The sequence below is a fragment of the Pelodiscus sinensis genome, chromosome 1 (genome assembly GCF_049634645.1).
Source record: "Pelodiscus sinensis isolate JC-2024 chromosome 1, ASM4963464v1, whole genome shotgun sequence".
Classification (NCBI taxonomy): domain Eukaryota; kingdom Metazoa; phylum Chordata; order Testudines; family Trionychidae; genus Pelodiscus; species Pelodiscus sinensis.
In genome coordinates, this window is record NC_134711.1 from 63,356,434 (window position 1) to 63,368,774 (window position 12,341).

Sequence of the window (12,341 nt, forward strand, 5' to 3'; positions counted from 1 at the left end):
GTACAAAGCACAGGGAGTGAGGCAGTGCAAGAACATCCTCCCCCCTGCGCCTCTTTGCCCTGTTTGCCCGCAACCCTCCATCAGTTCGGCCCCACCCCGGGACCCTGGCAGGGAGACGTGCCTGCCCCTCCCCCCGCCACTACCCGATGCGGGCGGGGAGCGGAAATCGGCCGGAATGGGCGCGAGAGGGGAGAGGTTCTGCGTGAAGCGAGGGCGGGACCGTGCGCAGCGAGGCTGGGGCTCGCGCGTGCGCAGTTTGGAAGCAGGGCGGCGAAGTTACCTCCTCTCCCCCCCACCCCCGCCGCCGCCGGAACGGGGTAGGGGAACCAGAGCGAGGCTCGGCGTGCGGCGTCACGACGACGGCTCCAAGCCTCGCCCAGGCAGCGGCAGCGCGAGAGGGAGCGGGCGTGCGGAGCAGGCTCGGCCGGGCAGGAGGCGACTGGGGGGAGCGGCGGCGGCGGCGGCGCTGTCCGGTAGGCGGAGGTGGCGGGGGAGAGGGCGGCCGGGCCTAGCAGGGGGCCGCTCCAGCCCCGGGCGGGCGGTGGCTGCGGCAGCGGCGTGTGTCTGGCGCAGGTGGCCCCGCGGCAGTGGGAGCGGGGCGGGTGGAGGGGCCGGGGCGGCGGCCCCGCCGGCGGGAAGAGCGCGCGGTGCGGACAGGGGGCCGGTGCCTGAACATGGCGGAGCAGGAACCGAGAGCGGCCGCCGCCTCCTGCGCCCGGCAGCGGGGACACCCGGGCGGCCGGAGTCTGGGGCTTGGCTGCTGCTCGCTCCCCCGCCCCTCGCGCTGGGGGTGCCCGGCGCCCGCCCGCCCGCTCGCCCCGAAGTTGGAGCGGAAGCGGAAAGTTGTAACCCTGCAGCTCTGAGCTGCTCGCCTGGGCCGGCCGGGGTGGGGGTCAGGGGCGGCGGGCGGGCGAGCTGTGAAGAAAAGTTCTCGCTCCCGCGGTGGCAGCTCGCTGTGGGAAGTTGAGTTCAGCCCCACCTAGTCCGGCCGTATCAGCCGCTGCTGCTCACAGTTTCCATCATCCTCCCTCGGCGTGGGAGAGTGTCCACCAGCCTGGCACCATAGGCCTCGTCACTTGTATTGGACTGAGGCGATCCTCCGGCCATGGTGTCGGCCCCCAAAGTCTGGGCATCACGGGTAACGCATTGAGACTGTGCTGGATCTTACCTTGTTACAGGTTCTCTCTTCATGCCAGGAGCTCTTTTTGCTTTAAAACTTGTGGTTTTCTGTGTTTTATATAGTGCCTCAACTGTACTTTGGTCGTGGGGCTAAGAAGGCACGGAACCTGCCCAGAAAGAGCTTGCAATGTAAATAGACAACACTGCAGTCATTTTAATGTTTATGAATCTTCTGGTCCTTGTCCCCACCAGACCTTAAGAAAAGGTCTTAAGTCTGGAAAAAAGGTCTTAAGCCTGTAAGGGGCAATCATGATTATCTAGTTTGAATTTCTACACAATACTGGCTTAAAAACCACACTCAATAACTTCTGCATCAACCCCACAATATTTTAGAAAGATTGCCATGCCACCAGCATGTTGTCAAAATGTTGTCAAAATTTATGCTGCAGAAGAATATAATTAGGCTTTGCTAGGGTTGCCAGGTGTCCAGTTTTAAACCGCACAATCCAGTATTTGTGCTTTCTGTTTGGGAAACAAATTTAGAAAATATAAATGTTTTCTAAATAAGATGTAATGTAATGTCAAGTGTGTCCGGTATTTTTGTTGAAACCATCTAGGCTTCTCAGGAAGTGATGATTATACTGTATTCCAAATTGACAAAGTGGACTATGCAACATTTACTGAAATGTTGATGTTCTTTGACTTTTTTAAATGAATGGCTAATAAATGCTATTTAGAAAATATGACTCTTCATTTTGAAAAGAGTTTCTATATTGTGGTATAAGTGTGTAACTTTATGTGGCTTCAAAAAAGACGATTTAGACAACATCATAAACCAAGCGTTTTAGTGGATTTTGGACACACATCTGGAAGTTTTGATGACACATTGAATTAAATCTAGCAACCAGTTCTTGTATATGTGGGGCCACATAATAGGTGTGTGTTAAAATAGTCAGACAAAGCTAATGGAATTGATGTTTTCCAAGGCTCTTTCATAGCATGTACACAAATTCCAAGGTTTTTTTTTTGAGTAAACACTTCTGAGTTTCAGCTATGCTTTTTGACCAGAGGTGGGCAAGATGTGGGCTGAATCCAACTTGTGGGCTTCGCACTGGGATCCTGGGGCGCAAAGCAGCTCCACACCACTTTAAGCCCCTATTGCTTGGTCAGTAGGAGCTAAGAAATTGTGGTGGGGGTAGTGGCAACGTGCAAAGCCACTTCATCCTCCTCTCCTCGCTCTGCCTGAAGCAGAGCGTCATGGGGAGTGTCCAGCCATTTTGAGCAGCATAGGGCTGCAGCAGATAGGGTGCCTGCCTTGGGGTCCTGCAGGGCTGCTGGCAGGGAGCCCTCTAGGTAAGCAGCTACCTGCTGGAGCCTGCTTCTGCCATTCTACTCCCTCCTATACCCCAACTTCCTGTCCCAGGTCACCACCCATACCCTCTGCACCCCCCTCCTCCAGGTCAACTCCCTCCCAGACTCTGTACTCCAAGCCAGAATCCTCTTCTGCACCCATTCTCTCTCCCTGACCCAACACACCATTCATCTGCCCCTGATTGCAATCTCCTCCTTCACTCAAACTTCCTCTCAGACCCCACACTTTCCTGCATCCCAGTCCCCTACCCCTAGCTCTCTTCTGTATCCAACCTCTCAGACTCTGCACCACATCCATAGAAAAGTGCAGTCCTTGGCCACTTACCAGATCTTGGAGTGGGCCCTCCATGAACAATTATTGCTCACTCCTGTTCCTGACTGCCCTACTTATTTTTACCAACTTATGTCGTGTACTGCACAATAACTAGTCAAATGAGACAGTTATATTTCTTAATACAAGGTCACACATTGACACTGGAATGGACTTTTCTATCTTTGGTAAACTTAAAACATCTTAATGCCCAGTTTAAAAGTTTTTGACTTATACATTTTAGATGGAAACCTAAGTAAAGTGCTGAATTCAGTGCTTCTAAATGTTTTTCACTTATTTTGCTCAGGATTCTAGTTTTTTTTTCTCTGTCAATTGCCAGTAGCCTACAACGGGCAGCCTGCAGGCTAGATCTGTCCTGCTGTAGTCCAGCGGGACCCTCAGACAGGCTCCCTTCCTGTTATAGACCCACATGTTGCTCAAAGCAACTTTGAGGAGCACCCTTTGTGTGGAGGAGGTGCTCCAACGCCTTGCCCACACACGCCATCCTAATAGTCTCCCATTGACTACCAGTTTTCATGGTTTTATGTTTCTATATTGTTCACATATTAGTTGACTCCATTGTTATAAAAAAAGACCCAACAAAAGGGTAAAGTGACTATACAGAGGGTATGATGAAATTGATTATCACAGAGTGCTATAAAATGTTCAGAAGGTAAACAAAACTCTTCTTTTAGGCGTGGTAATCTTGTTAGTGTTAATCTGAGTGGGTACTGACAACAGTAGTGTCCCAGTTACAGGCATCTTGGGAGTGGAGGTGACTTGTAACTCTGAAATGCTCACAACTCTGAACAAAACATCTTGACTGTTTTTTTCAAAAGTTTACAGCTTAACATTGATGTGATAGTCTTTGTAACTATTATGTAGAAGAAATTGCTGATTTTAATCATAATTTGAACAAAAACAAGCACATAAATGGTTTCCTTACTTTGTCAAATCCTTTATATGTACCAGTAATGTATAGTGTGTTTTTTTTTTTGTCTGCTGCTTGATTGTGTTCTTTTGGTTCCAAATGGAGGTGTGTGGTTGACCAGTCTGTTTTGTAACTCAGGTATATTTAACTCTGAGGTTCTACTGTACTATTGCCATGTGGGATGTATACATACTACCTTATTTTAAACCCCCATTATTAGGACAATTCAAGACCTGGAGTAAAATTTAGCCAGTATGAGCCAATTTCTGTTTTGTGCTGTTGGAGAAAATGTTGGTATCAAGTAAAGTGGACTACTGTTTCAGTTTTGTTTGAGATTTGCTGGAATAGCAGCACAGGTATTAATCTAGGAGCGAATAAGCCCACAAAAAGGAAAATAAAAAATCTTGAGAGGTTTGAAAGAGAAGAAAGTTAAACTTCAGTACTCTAATAGTCTAACAGCTAGTTCTGTAATCAGAATCAACTAAAACAACTAACTCAACAATCTCTCCCCCCCGCCCCCATTCTTCCTTGTAGACAAAAATGGCATTCTCTCCCCCCCGCCCCCATTCTTCCTTGTAGACAAAAATGGCATTAAAGCACAATTCAGAATAGTGGTGCCCAATTTTATTACATGTGGGGGGCTAGAGATGTAATAGTGTCAGTTAACCCCTGATAAGCAAAAGTTTATAGGTTAATGCTATAGATTACATGCATTTCCCCCTCTCCTCCCGCCAACAAATTTTTTAGCAGGCTGGCCAGCTGCCCAGCTCAGTTGTGGCTTGTGACGTAAGGGGAGTTGTTTTTTAAACAGGCTCCCCTCATGGACCCGCTCTCGCCTGGCACCCTGTGCTGCTGCCTCTGATATAGAGGCAGCAGCACAGAATGGCAGGGGGCTTCTTGGGAGTAAGGCCGGAGCGCACTGGTTGCCATCCCTGCCCCAGGGACTATTGAATAGTTGACTAACCAATAAGAATTTGAGGTTACTTGACTAATCAATGAACCAATATTTAACATCCCTAAAAGGAGCCACATAAGCCCTGCCTTGGGTAGACCAGTGTTTTTCAAACTGCTTAGGCTCTGCGAGGTTGACAAACTGAAAACATGGATAGGTACAATGCATACAATCAGTGGACTGCTGGGGCTCCGCATAAATTTTTACGCATGTAAAGGGCTCCGGCGCTCAAAGTTGAGAACCGCTGGTCTAGAAACATTTTACATCTTTGAATAAGATTTAAGGTCACCTGTGGATTTTTTTTTTTTAATTGCAAGTTACACTTGTTTTCATATGTATTTAGATAGGTTGTTTCAATGTGCAATAGTGTCTGTTTTCACACTTGTATAAGCTAAAATGATATAAACATATTGGCAAAGTGCTAATTTGCCATTAGTATATTGTATTGAAGCAAGCCATGGGCTGCAGGTTGAGCAACTCTGTTTTAGATTTCTCAGTTCACTTTCCACTAAAACTAAATTAATTTACTGACATAGTATCACTGAAGTTGTGACATACCTCTTTGTCTAACTTGCAATATAGTTATGATAATAACAGAACCTTAAAGTTCAATATGTGACTCTGGTTAATGGCACTTTTCAGTCTACATTGGATATATGTTTTGAGCAGGAGGTGTGTGTTTGCATCCCTGCTGAATTAGAAACAGAGCCTTGTGTTTGCTCAGTTCCAGTGTATCTATGAGAGTAAGGGATGTTTTGGACACAGTCTTGAGTCACAGGTTTGATTTCACTTCTTTTTAAAGTAGCTGAGATGTCTTATGCACTCTTAAACTTCTGGTCGAGCTGATCGCAAGTTGCCTTACATGAGGCAACTGACAGGCATAGCAATAGTGGAATATAGGAATGTCAGCATGTGGAATACTATATCAGAGGCAGCAAGGAGGGCAAGGCAGGAGCCAGTGGGGGGCCCCCGTGCTGCTGCCTCTGATAGAGAGGCATCAGGACGGATGATGGAGGCTGTCAGGGGAGGCTGCCGCGAAGCAGCCTCTGTCTGCAGTGGGCCTGGGTTCACTGCAGGGGGAGGCTGCTTTAGCATCCCATGTAGCAGTCTCTCTCTGCAGGGAGCTCGGGCCTGCCATGGACAGGGGTTACTGCCGCCCCGCACTGCTGCCGCGTCTGTGTTTTAAAACTGACTCCCTTGTCAGACTGGGTCCACCTGCCACCCTGTGCTGATACCTCTAATACCTCTGCCCAGCAGCAGTGTGGGGTGACAGAGCTTCCTGGCAGTGGGGCCAAGAGGGCACTGACTCCCAGTCCCACCAATAGGGACTATTAAATTTTTGTGTAACTGCTAAAATTTGATGCAGTTACAGGAATGTTCAATTATGTGCTATTCAACATCCCTATTGGAATAGCTAGTCATTCATAGTTCAGGGTAGTGCCCACAGACAGAAGTTGTAGTAGCACAGCTCTAGTGGAATAGCTGTTCTGCTATAGCTGTGAGTCAGTTGCTCCTGATGTTAGCACTTGGCTACCCGTTTGACAAGTCCCAAATCTAGACACCTTACTGATTAGATCAATATCTCTCATCTATCATTGTTGTGATATGATTCCTCTTCTAAAAACGAAATTAAAACCTTATGAATTATTTTTAGCTGGTAAGTACCATATCTCCTTTATATAGAAGAACCTATAAAATATGTAAGGCTACTGAAAAAATGGTGGTTTATTAAAAATTGTTCATACACTATTAAATGGATCTCAGCCACTTCCATGCTGTGACTTCATGTTATTACAGAAAAAGGTTTTTGGGCACTTTCTCCCTTGTAGCCATAAATAAAGGAGGGTTGCAACTGCCAAGATTGAGAACCTGTAAAGTAGGTAACTTTGGATACAAAATGAAAGTGCTGCTGATGTATCTCCATCATTCCAAAGATTTTTCTCCTTAGTGTGGCGGTGGGCAATAATTTTTGATTGGGGTCGGGGGGGGGAGGCACTTCAAGATTTTGATAAGTGGTGAAGGGCTGCACTTGTCTATGGATGGGAGGTGATTGGGCTGAGGCCAGGGGCAGTGTGCAAAGTTTCCTCCCTCTCTCTCTCCCCCTGTCCTCCCCCTCCCCCCCTCGGGTATGCAGCACCTAGAGGGAACCACCAGCCATTTGAGCAGCCTCAGGTTGCAGCAGGCAGAGAGCCCGCCTCAGGATCTCAGCAGGGTGGGCCAGATCAAAAGGCTTGGTGGGCTGTATCTTGCCCACCCCTGCCTTAGTGTCATCATATTTTGACTCCTGGCTCTTCTGAGGTGGTTTTCACTAAGTCTGCTCTATTACAGGGGTCGGCAGCCTTTCAGAAGTTCAACTTATTCATGTCTAAGGATCTGCATGCTCTCAGAGTGAATCTCCATGGGCATAAAGCCCTGGAGCCCTGAGTCCCCACCTGCATCCTGTGTGTCCGGGGTCCTCAGCCCCAGCACCACCTCCTTCCACTGCTGCTGGGCACAGTGCACCTTAACCTGCTGCCAGGGAAGGGGGAGGGCACTAGCCACTTGTGCACCCCGAGAGCCCATCCTGCCCATGCCCCGTGCAGCCCACACTGCAGCCTGCCCCATGGATAACCAAGGTGGACATCCAGCAGCGGGCAGGACTTTTCCATGGAGAGGTGCAGGACAGCACTCCTCTACATGTACTCTGCAGCTGGGGCGGAGGTGAGTTTGCGTTCTTCACCTCCCCGCCTGTCTGTTTATTCTTGTGTATAAACTTGGGCACTTACCACAGGAGCAGTAGTGATAGCTAAGTAAACTTGTATAATGGTATCTATTTTATTCACCTGTGTGCAATTAAACAATTTTTTATCTTTTTTTAAAATTGGGTATCTTCTAGGCCAGGGCTACTGAACTTTGGAAGCCTCAGGGGCCACAGTGATGCTCATAGCACATGCTGACTGCCGCAACTTAAGTGTGGTTGCATATGCATGCAAATAGCTTCTTTCACACTGATGGGCATGAATACAAAGATTAAGGCAAGACTATACAACATGCAGGCTCCACTTAAGTCAGTTCTGCTGATATTAATAAAATGCAATAGTTACCTGATTTGCATCCATAGGACGCACTTCTAATGAACAACGACAGTCCAGGAATTTAACTACTAAAACGCATGTCAACAGAAGACCATTATATTTACTACTTTTTTTTTATTTGGCTCCCATCTGCAGGCCGCAAACAGGCTACGGACTGCATGTTGAGTAGCCCTGATCTAGACTTTGCTTTTAAACAAAAGCAAATGGCAAGTGTTTGCAATATTTTTAAAGCTTAAACATTTGGGATTTAAACATGGAATAGAAATGATTATTGAAGTGTCCATGTGAAACTTGTTCTTGATTTCCATTGGACTTTTTGAAAATCTCATTCTTTACAGTTAGCCAAAAAAAAAAAAACCTATTTGAAGTTTACTAGGCTTGTAGTATTTGCAGCTGAGTTGTTGCATTAATTGGCAGTTCTACTGAGTAGTGAAGCAAGTGTGCTAGGCGTACATGTAGTCTGATGCAGCTACTTTGCAAATGCTCTTTGCGCTGTGACCTCACAAAATGTGAAGGCTTTTGAATGGATTTCTGGTCTCTTTGTACGATACAAGAGCCCTCTAAACTTTCCTCATTTACAAAGCTCTTCAGGTTCTCAGAATAGCTTCTCATCTACTGCAGCAAGAAAAGATGATCAAGTAGAATGTAGCTAAAATAGTGCCTATGTGAGGCTTACATGAGTTGCCAGTTATAAATAAACAGAAAACCTATGTTAGAAGAATGAAAAGATTGTAAAGCAGGGGTGGGGAACCTAAGGCTCATGAGCCAGATGCGATTCCTGTCTTAGCTGGATCTGGCTCTCGAAGTGCCCCCTCAGCATTGGGGAGCCCATGCTAGTGCTCCAACCCTCCCCCCTCACACACATCATTCCCCATGGAGTTGGAGTGCGCACAGTCTACTAGCCTGGGCCGCGCCTCCTTCTCTCCCTCCCCCCCCTTGCAAGGATTTGGTATGGGAGGAGTGTCTTTCCTCCTCAGTTGGGGGCCATGTTTGAGAGGTTTTTTTTTTTTTTTTCTTTTTTCTCTCACTTGTGTGCAGCCCCCAACGGATTTTTCTGTGCATCAGTGGCCTCTGACCCCCCAAAAGTTCCCTATTCCTGTTGTAAAGTCAAGCATTCAAGCATCAGGAAATGCCAGAATTAAGCATCCCTGTAGGACCTTAATTTGGTTGAGGGTGGGTGGGTATGCTGCTGTATGATCATATATATAAAGAGTATCATTTTTTTCCATGGGTGCCCTGTTACATTCAGTGAAGAATAAATAGTGAGTTCAACTCTTTATCTTCATTGTGTAGCCTCATGCCTTTTATTTGCTGTGTTTAAAACCTCAGTTGATTCCTGTTAATTTTATACATAGGTTTTTCTACACAACCACTCATTACCATGACATCTATTTCATGTTTCACAAACTCTAATGAATTTATCTCTTGATAATTATTCCCAATTCTCAGATGGAGAGCTGAGGCATAGACTAAAGCTAAAAATAAAAATTCATTAATTTTGAGTGCCCAAGTTGATATACCTAAGGCATGTCTTCTCAGTGCTTAAGCACTTTGATTTGAACATATGAAGCACTGTAAAAGCTCTCCCATTAACTTGAATTGCATTTTTAAGCATTTATCACATCTGCAAATCAAGCTTGGGTGGCTCAAACTAGGCAGAGAAAATGAGGAACACAGTGACTATCTGGCAAAGTCAGGGACAGAATTCATTTCAGAGTGACATTCGGTTGCCTTAACTGTAAGACCATTCTTTTTCTTCCTGCCCCCCGTTGTTTCATTTACCATGCTTTCCACCTTCAGCAACAAGTGACTAAAACAGCCTTGTTCTCGGTTCTGCATACTGAATGAGGCAAGGGTCCTGATGGGGGAAAAATAGTATAAAATCATGTAATAAAAACACTTTTTTTTCCTGAGCACATGCCCCCAGACACTATTGGCAGGAGGAGCAAGGGGTTGGCTAGCAGTCAGCATGGCAGTGTCTCTGGGCATCCGGGGGTGACTAGCAGGGGACCCTGACCCACAGTAGAGGTCTAGTCTCCCCACACTCGCCAGCAGCTGTGGGGAAAGGGGAAGTGGAGCAATGTGGCCCCAGCTCATTCTGCTTGCCTGGCATTTCCTCATGGGAGGAGAGAAGAGCAGAACTGCCCCTGACACTAACTGGCAGGAAGCAGTGTGATGCGGCTGGGAGAGAAGAGTGAACTAGGGCTCTGTTGCTTTGCTTCCCCTGCTGCTGCCGCCGGTGAGTCTCTGTATCCCTGGAAAGATTATTTGTATTTCTTTGTTTGCTTTAAAAAAATGCATTCCGTTAGTTAGAACTGTATTGATTCTTGCATGTAATCAGAGTTCAGATTCACAGCACAGACTTTTGTGGATAACTAGTAAAGCTTACAGTGGGGTAACTAGTAAAAGTGGTCGGCTGTTATCCTCTGTGCAGATCAGCCACTGAGTGAGTTGAGGCGCACTCTGCCAGTGATATTCACAGCTGTTTGCTGATAACTGAGAAACTTTGAGCAAGTCAGGCAGTGTTTTTATGCTTCTCACAGTGTGCCAGGAAGGAGAACAAGAGTATATATTTCCTTGTAACAGGTTTTAGTGCTTGGAGGAATGAATACAGAGGTAGTATTACTCAACCCTGGAGTAGAGATTATTCAGTCATTCTGTGGGCATCTGTTGCATTCTCAGTTTGGTTAGCATGTAGGAACAGTGGGTATACAATAATCTCAATGCAAATGCATGATAATGCTTTTAACATCTACTGGGCATAAGATCTACTGATGAAAAGTGCCATGTAAGGGATACAATATAATATGTGATCTGAGATTTTTCAGTAATAATAAGGTAGCTAAATTTAGGCAAATTTTCATGTCAGCTGCGTCCCTGACTGCAGGTGCGATCCCTTTGAAAAACTAAGTCTCGGATCTAAAATATAGGGCAGCAGGAATTCAGATATATGGTTTAAAGACATTTTTAATATGCTCAAAACTCCCTCTTTATTTTTGTGTTAATGCCTGATCTGAAAAATTCAGCTTGAGGCAAAGGTCCGGCTTGGAAAATTTCAGCCTGAGTGGTTGAAATTTAGCAAATTTTTGAATAACTGAAAGCAGGGTCTCATACTACAAGCAATATCTGTATTTTGCAAGTTAGCAGAGCTTTGAAATTCTCAAACTCTTTGAAGAGATTATGAAAAAATAATTTAGTGTAGAATTTCAAATTAAATGTATGTGTTCAAGAACTTGAATCAGGAAATGTCAGAATATGTTGTATATCCAGCCTTAAAAGTGACTTAAAGGGGAAAAAAGGAGTCTGTACTTTTAGGCTATGTCTCTAAAGGTGACTGTAGCACTTTAGCCTTTGAAATATTGCAAGAGCCTCACTCTTGCTACAGCCTCTGCTCTGGTAGCAGACAAGTACAGGATGGAAGAACCAATGGAAAACTTTTTAATTTGCAACAAGTTCAAGTATGAATCTGCAACATGCTGGCCTGCCACAGACTAAAAGTACAGTAATTCCTCAGTTAACACTATAGATGTTTCAGAAAATGATCGTGTTAAGTGAAAACGTGTTATGTGGGGTCAATTTTCCCATTGAAAATAATGGAAAAGGTGGGGGTTGTGTTTCAAGCAGTGGTTTCTGTTGGGACTGGGACACAAGGTTGGGGGAGAAAGGGGACTGGGTTACAGCAGGGAGGAGGGGTTTGGTTCTGGGGAAGGGAAGGGGAGGACAGGGGAGGGGGATTGGGTTGGGAGTATGCCCCTCCTGACAGGTCTGCCGGGACCCGTGCTGCTTCAGCGAGGTGGGGGAGGGGGGTCAGTGGGGAATGTCGCGGAAAGCAGAGAACCCTCCATCGCTTTGCAGGGAGGCAGGGGAAGCCCCGCGTAGCCACCGGCGACAGGCCGGCTGGGGAAACCCAGCCGCCGGCCTGCAAGCGAGGGCAGAGTAGAGGGGGAGTCAGCGGGGAACGGCGAGTCCTGCGAGGGGGAGTCAGCGGGAAACGGCACGGTGAGCAGCGAACCCTCTGGCGCTTTTCAGGGAGGCGGGGGAAGTTTCACGCAGTTGCCGGCAACGGAAATTGTGTTATTCTGGGGATGGCTGTGTAATTCAAAAAACGTTCCCTAAAAAAAAAATCATGCTATCGCAAAAACATGTTAAACAGGCATGTGTTAAATGAGGAATTACTGTAATATTGTTCCTTAGAACATAGGTATAAAAAGATATCCTCAGCAGAGCCTGAACTGATGGATTTAAACTTGGAATGGATTAAAACTTTCATATTGGAAGTTGGTTAAAATTTAAAATAGTGACTCTTGGACTCAATTTCTGCCCCTAATATTAAGCTTCACTCAGAATATCCAAATAATTCTGCTGAAATTATTTGCATGACATTATTAAAATTGTAGACTTAAATTGTGAGGTTAGGAGCCTTCAGCAGTAACAAGTCCTCAGATACATTTATTATCACAGCATAAATATCAGAGCTATCAGTGGCTTATACTGAGAGACAGAGGTATTGGCTCACATTTAGAGAGTTAATTTCAGCCATAAGAATTGGGTTTTCTTAATCTGATAGCAGAACCTTTGTGGAGG

The 12,341-nt window shown here is 46.1% G+C and overlaps 1 protein-coding gene across 2 annotated transcripts in view; it reads left to right on the top strand.

Annotated features, from left to right (window-relative positions):
* The first annotated feature begins 296 nt into the window (after nt 1-296).
* Nucleotides 297-12,341, top strand: part of RAP1B (RAP1B, member of RAS oncogene family) — a 74,492-nt gene continuing 62,447 nt past the window's right edge. The window contains exon 1 of one of the 2 annotated variants that reach the window (XM_075931443.1): nt 297-473. The gene's annotated coding sequence lies outside the window, so the exon portion shown is untranslated. Of the gene's footprint in view, nt 474-1,242; nt 1,309-12,341 lie in introns of those variants that run through there. The other variant, XM_075931449.1, reaches the window with a different exon arrangement.